Source organism: Eurosta solidaginis, chromosome 5, assembly GCF_040869045.1.
Source record: "Eurosta solidaginis isolate ZX-2024a chromosome 5, ASM4086904v1, whole genome shotgun sequence".
NCBI lineage: Eukaryota > Metazoa > Arthropoda > Insecta > Diptera > Tephritidae > Eurosta > Eurosta solidaginis.
Genome location: NC_090323.1, coordinates 273,533,013 through 273,539,613, shown reverse-complemented (window position 1 = coordinate 273,539,613; position 6,601 = coordinate 273,533,013). Strand labels below are relative to the sequence as shown.

General features: G+C 36.1%; 1 long non-coding RNA gene across 1 annotated transcript; it reads left to right on the top strand.

Moving 5' to 3' along the window:
- Positions 1–3,160: 3,160 nt before the first annotated feature.
- On the top strand, positions 3,161–4,263 carry LOC137251899 (uncharacterized). The gene is made up of 3 exons (XR_010953388.1): positions 3,161–3,435; positions 3,601–3,825; positions 3,880–4,263. It is a non-coding gene; the product is annotated as an uncharacterized lncRNA (long non-coding RNA).
- Positions 4,264–6,601: the final 2,338 nt, after the last annotated feature.

The window sequence follows — 6,601 nt, the reverse complement described above, 5'->3', positions numbered from 1 at the left end:
AAAATGTCATGATTTTGGAGTTAATAACATAAAAACATACTCAATTATCTATCATGATCTACAGATGTTGTATAAGAAAATTGTTCTGATCCTTAAAAAATTGAGCACGTGCTATATAAATGAAGGTAATAGTCTAGAACAGGGGTGGTCGACTGCTAATACGCGCCCAAAAATCTCGAGAGTGGTGTCAAAAGACGCGTATTGACCTCGACAACAATAATCCGAAGACGGAAAATTTCGTCCAAAATTCCTGTGTACACAAAATGTTTTCCTATGTACAACAACATTACAAAAATTACATTTAAATTGCCAGCTTCAACTACTATTTTCGAATAAGCGTTATTCGAACAAAAATTTATTCGTTTCAAATAATTCGAATATTAATTCGAACTTTTTATTCGTTTATTCGTTTCCATTCATTCGAATTCCTTTCCTTATTTTTCGAATAGTACGCACGAATATGATGCAATGCAAAGTATAAAATGAGAATACCACCTTTATGTTGATAGTGCGTGTACCTAAATTCCGTATTGAACAGAAGACAAATCATTTACCCTCACAAATGATCAGTAGTATGTTGAGGTTTATTTCGAGTTATGGGACATTCAAAAAGCAAAAAACCTTAACCTTTGCTTTTCAAAGTAAAATTTTTTTTAAATTCCATGATAAAATTTATTTTATTTATTTCTTTTATATACAACAGAACAACAGAAAAAGCATTATTTTTTAAACGATCTGCTTTAACGATCGCGGTTAAGTCAGTCAGTAGCAGTCAAAGTTTTCTATAATTCAATGAAATACATACATATGTACATATTGTCAACGCGATCAAAATTTTAAGGAGCAGCAAAAACAGACAGGCAGTCGTTTTGAAAATAGTCACTAGTTCCACTAGAATTTTGTTACGTTTAAAATGGATTACTTCAAACTTTATTTTAGGAAATTTTTTTCCAAACTTTTCAATTAAGATTACATTGACCTTAAATAACTTTGGAATCATCAGAATTCGCAAAAAGTGTTGACAATGACATGTAAAAATATTTCTTTAATGGTGACCAGTTAGATGTTTATACACACCAAAAGATATCAAAACAAAATTTTTCCATACAACGTACAACATACAACGTAATCTTACTAAAGTACATGTATATTTTTGTATGAACATTTACACACTTGTTTACTAATAAACAAAGTTCTATGATCAGTACGGTGGATAACGACCCCGATATTTCTAGCTTAAGACTCAAGCACAACTTTGGTTACGTAAATATAACTAAAAAAAAAAAAAAAAAAATATAACTAAATAAATGAATATTAGCAAAGCAGCCCCAAACAAACAAAAATATATGCACTTATGCATCTATACACACATAAATATATGTACATATGTATCCATGCATGCCCTTCAAAAAACGCGAGTACTCCATAAATAATGTAAGGAATACTCCTTTGGGAGTATAGGAGTATTCCAAAACTAATCTCTATTCATACAAAAAATGTGCTCCAATTAACATTGCGATGTCCTAGGAGAGGAGTAGGTGATCCCACTCTCGCTTTGTTTGTGAGTATTGCATAGAGTACTTACGTGAGCGTACTTTCCAAAATACTTTCACTGTAGTACTCCATGGAGCACCAAAGAGGATCATATGCCAAAGTACTAAAGAGGAATTGTGTCGGAAAGAATTGTCGGAGTGAATTTAATTTAAAATGAAGGTAAATGGAGAGGGGCAATACAACTTTTATATTTTTTACTACGAATATTCTTATGTTATTTAGCATTTGCGTGAATAAAGAAACCAATATTTCTCTATACTATAGTATGTATACCTAAAACCAGTGCGCAGTTGCATTTTATCAGAGTTGCCATAGTAAAATTTTATTATCAGTTATTTGTATGCAATATTTTACGTTTGGCAACTCTGTTTGATCGTCATCGTGTCGTGATCACGGTCGTTAAAGAACGAGCAATGATCGGCTGATGGTGGTCCGCAAAAGCATTGCAAAGGAGTATTGTTAGAGTACTCCAACATGAAGAAAATGGAACACGTAATCCAACAATTTTTGCAGGGTGTGCATGCTCACATGTACAAGCGATGAGCGTAATAGGTTCGACACATAAGCAGTTTTTCATACAGATGATTTTAAACACCAGCTTATTCATTAGGAGTAGATTGCACGTCTTTATGAAGATCGGTAGAATGAGCGACACTGGCGCCATCTGATATTGAAAAGTAGCCAACTCCCCAACTTTGTTCCAAGCAAATCATAAGAAGAATTTGACATTTGCTTTTGCTAAGAGTGTTGGCACACTTTGCAAGTGAAATTATTTTTCCCACTGTTTGGTAAAATTTCTAACATTTTTCGCAATTGAAAACTGCAATATAACAAACGAATACGACACAAAATATGTTAGCAAGTATTTTTGTTGTATAGGGAGAATGTTTACAACAGTGCTTCGCGAAATTTTGTATGTGAATGGGCAAGGCGTAATAAACTTCAATTGCCAAGTCTGAAGTTCCTTCATATTTACAAACGCAACATCTTGGTTGATTGGGGCGATGTTATTGGAATGTATAAGCTTGTGTTAATATACGCACTATTGGAATAATAAGGAAAGGAATTCGAATAAATGGAAACGAATAAACCATGGTTCAACTATATGGTTGGCTCATCTGTTCAATACCAAAATATGTCTGTTCAAATTGCCAGAATCTGTGTATTGGTGTTGGTGCGAATGGTATGGAATGGAAACATAAAACTTAGCAGTTTTTGTATGTGTAAGAAAATGTTGCCAATGTGTTTGTTTCATTTTGAGTTTGCTATCTCGTTTTGACAATTCCATCGACCATGGAATGAAATAAATAAAATCAGCTGATGAGATGAGCCAACCATATAATTGAACCATGCGAATAAACGAATAAAAAGTTCGAATAAATATTATTCGAATAACGAATACCTGGCGAATAATAGAGTTCATTATTCGAATAATGTTTATTCGAATAGTCCCACCCCTAGTTTCTACACGAACATATTGTAAGCCGATCATTGATCGTTTTTAAAGATTGTAATCATCGTGCATTACACGATGTTTATTGGACTGTGTTGCCATGCGGGAAAAATCAAATAATTAATTACAAAATTAATCACTCCTATTCTGCATTTCGATTACGTTCCCGTTCTACGCTCCGCTTCAATCGAAGTTTGGTATTCTGCATTACGACGGAATCGTAAAGAGAAGAGGAAGAGCAAATGATTTTTCGAAATCAGCTGTTGGTACGGAATGTGTAAACATTGGAACAAAATAAATTAAAGAAAATTTGTAAAAAACACTGAAAAACGGTTATATTTTATTATCCACGCCATTTTGTACAAAAAAAAGCAATAGAATATATTGCCGCAGTGTTATATATTTTTGAATGAAGTGCTTTCATAATTGTAAGTGTGTTTTGTCGTTCTTTTGGCCAATTCCCTGCCGTGGCCACCAAGTTTTGTTAAAACGGATTCCTGCACGAATATAGTTGACATTTTCTGAATTTTAAGGATGCTAATTTCATTGCACTGACCTAAAATACTTTATAAATGTTTATTTATTTCCGCAAGGATTGTTTACGTTTTCGCTTCACCTTCCTCTACGCCGGCTGCTTGCTTTGGCATATAACTGGACCCAACGAACAGACACAAATTATAGCTGTCTATTATAATGGAATCAATAGCCACGGCTTTATTTATGGAGTTGGAAAGTAACGCATACGAAAATTGCCAAGCGAGAATGGAAAGGCAAATATTGCGAGCTTTGTGTAATCCATTTGAGATGAGTGACGAATTGTAAGAAATTGAACTTAAAAGTGGTAAAGTTTAATGACTTATTTTCTTATTTAGGTTCAAAAAAAACTTTCGACTTAACAAAGATGCTTTCAAGTATGTGTTAGATACTTTTGCGGGGCAAATACGTCCAAGGACCTCGACATCGACATGTTGTTTTTGACCTGGAAATATATAAAAAACAATCGTCATCAAGCCTTCTACGTTTCTTAACAAGTTTTACTTACATTTTTGTTAAAATTCTGTTATAAATTAATAAAAAAATAAAAAGAAAATATTTTTCCGCCAACTAATTTGCAACTTAGAAAAACGGAACTACGATCGAAATGCAGAATACAAAAAATCGAACGATTCGAAGTTGGATCGAAAGAGATTGGAACACAGAATACCAAAATTGCCAAATCGAAAAAATTCCAATCCAAGTCGAAATGCAGAATAGGGCTGAATATTATTAATCAAATAAAACTGTTAGGAGTATATATCCTTTTGATAACTAATAAAACCAGCTATTTTAGATTTGGGTTTTTTACACTCGGACCATGGGGTACTCCATGGATTACTCTGATGTAATGCTGAGCTGGAGTCAGGCCCAACGAGAGGGGGGAGGGGGTGGGCGGATTCCCCCGGGCCCGGGGTTTCTCAGGGGGCCCGCGATTTAAAGGCAGTTGTTCCATGTGCAAATTTTAAGCCGAATTTCTAAAGCAACGAATATTGATAATGGTTTTTTACCTGGGCCTGAGGAGACAATAAAAACATCAAACAAAAATTTGCTTCTCAGGGGGCCCGCGATTTAGAGGTGCTAAGTTTTTTTTTTTTTTTAATTCAGGAGAGTCTTTAGTTGTTCCATGTGGAGACAATAAAAACATCAAACAACAAGTAAGGAAGGTTAAGTTGGGGTGTAACCGAACATTACATACTCAGTCGAGAGCTATGGTGACAACATAAGGGAAAATAACCATGTAGGAAAATGAACCGAGGGAAACCCTGGAATGTGTTTGTATGACATGTGTATCAAATGAAAGGCATTAAACAGTATTTTATGAGGGAGTGGGCCATAGTTCTATAAGTAGGCGCCATTTAGGGATATAGCCATAAAGGTGGATCAGGGTTGACTCTAGAATGCGTTTGTACGATATGGGTATCAAATGAAAGGTGTTAATGAGTATTTTAAAAGGGGGACCAGGGATGACCCTAGAATTTGTTTGTACAATATGGGTATCAAAAGAAAGGTGTTAATGAATATTTTGAAACGGAGTATTCCTTAGTTCCATAGGTGGACGCCGTTTTGAGATATCGCCATAAAGGTGGATCAGGGGTGACCCTAGAATTTGTTTGTACAATATGGGCATCAAACGAAAGGTGTTAATGAGTATTTTAAAAGGGAATGGGCCTTAGTTCTATAGGTGGACGCCGTTTCGAAATATCGCGATAAAGGTGGACCAGGGGTGACTCTAGAATGTGTTTGTACGATATGGGTATCAAATTAAAGGTATTAATGAGGGGCTTAAAAGGGAGTGGTGGTTGTTGTATAGGTGGTCGCATTTTCGAGATATCGCCATAAAGGTGGACCAGGGGTGACCCTAGAATTTGTTTGTACAATATGGGTATCAAAAGAATGGTGTTAATGAGTATTTTAAAAGGGAGTATTCCTTAGTTCCATAGGTGGACGCCGTTTCGAGATATCGCCATAAAGGTGGACCAGGGGTGACCCTAGAATTTGTTTGTACAATATGGGCATCAAACGAATGGTGTTAATGAGTATTTTAAAAGGGAGTGGGCCTTGGTTCTATAGGTGGATGCCGTTTCGAAATATCGCCATAAAGGTGGACCAGGGGTGACTCTAGAATGCGTTTGTACGATATGGGTATCAAATGAAAGGTGTTAATGAGTATTTTAAAAGAGAGTAATCCTTAGTTCCATAGGTGGGCGCCGTTTCGAGATATCGCCATAAAGGTGGAGCAGGGGTGACCCTAGAATTTGTTTGTGCAATATGGGTATCAAAAGAAAGGTGTTAATGAGTATTTTAAAAGGGAGTAATCCTTAGTTCCATAGGTGGACGCCGTTTCCAGATATCGCCATAAAGGTGGACCAGGGGTGACTTTAGAATATGTTTGTACGATATGGGTATCAAATGAAAGGTGTTAATGAGTATTTTAAAAGGGCGTGGGGCTTAGTTCTATAGGTGGACGCCTTTTCGAGATATCGCCATAAAGGTGGACCAGGGGTGACCCTAGAATTTGTTTGTACAATATGGGTATCAAATGAAAGGTGTTAATGAGTTTTTTAAAAGGGAGTAATCCTTAGTTCCATAGGTGGACGCCGTTTCGAGATATCGCCATAAAGGTGGGCCAGGGGTGACTCTAGAATTTGTTTGTGCAATATGGGTATCAAACGAAAGGAGTTAATAAGTATTTTAAAAGGGAGTGGGCCTTAGTTATATAGTTGGACGCCTTTTCGAGGTATCGCAATAAAGGTGGAGCAGGGGTGACCCTAGAATTTGTTTGTACAATATGGGTATCAAAAGAAAGGTGTTAATGAGTATTTTAAAAGAGTGTAATCCTTAGTTCCATAGGTGGGCGCCGTTTCGAGATATCGCCATAAAGGTGGACCGGGGGTGACTTTAGAATATGTTTGTACGATATGGGTATCAAATGAAAGGTGTTAATGAGTATTTTAAAAGGGCGTGGGGCTTAGTTCTATAGGTGGACGCCTTTTCGAGATATCGCCATAAAGGTGGACCAGGGGTGACTCTAGAATGAGTTTGTACGTTATGGGTATC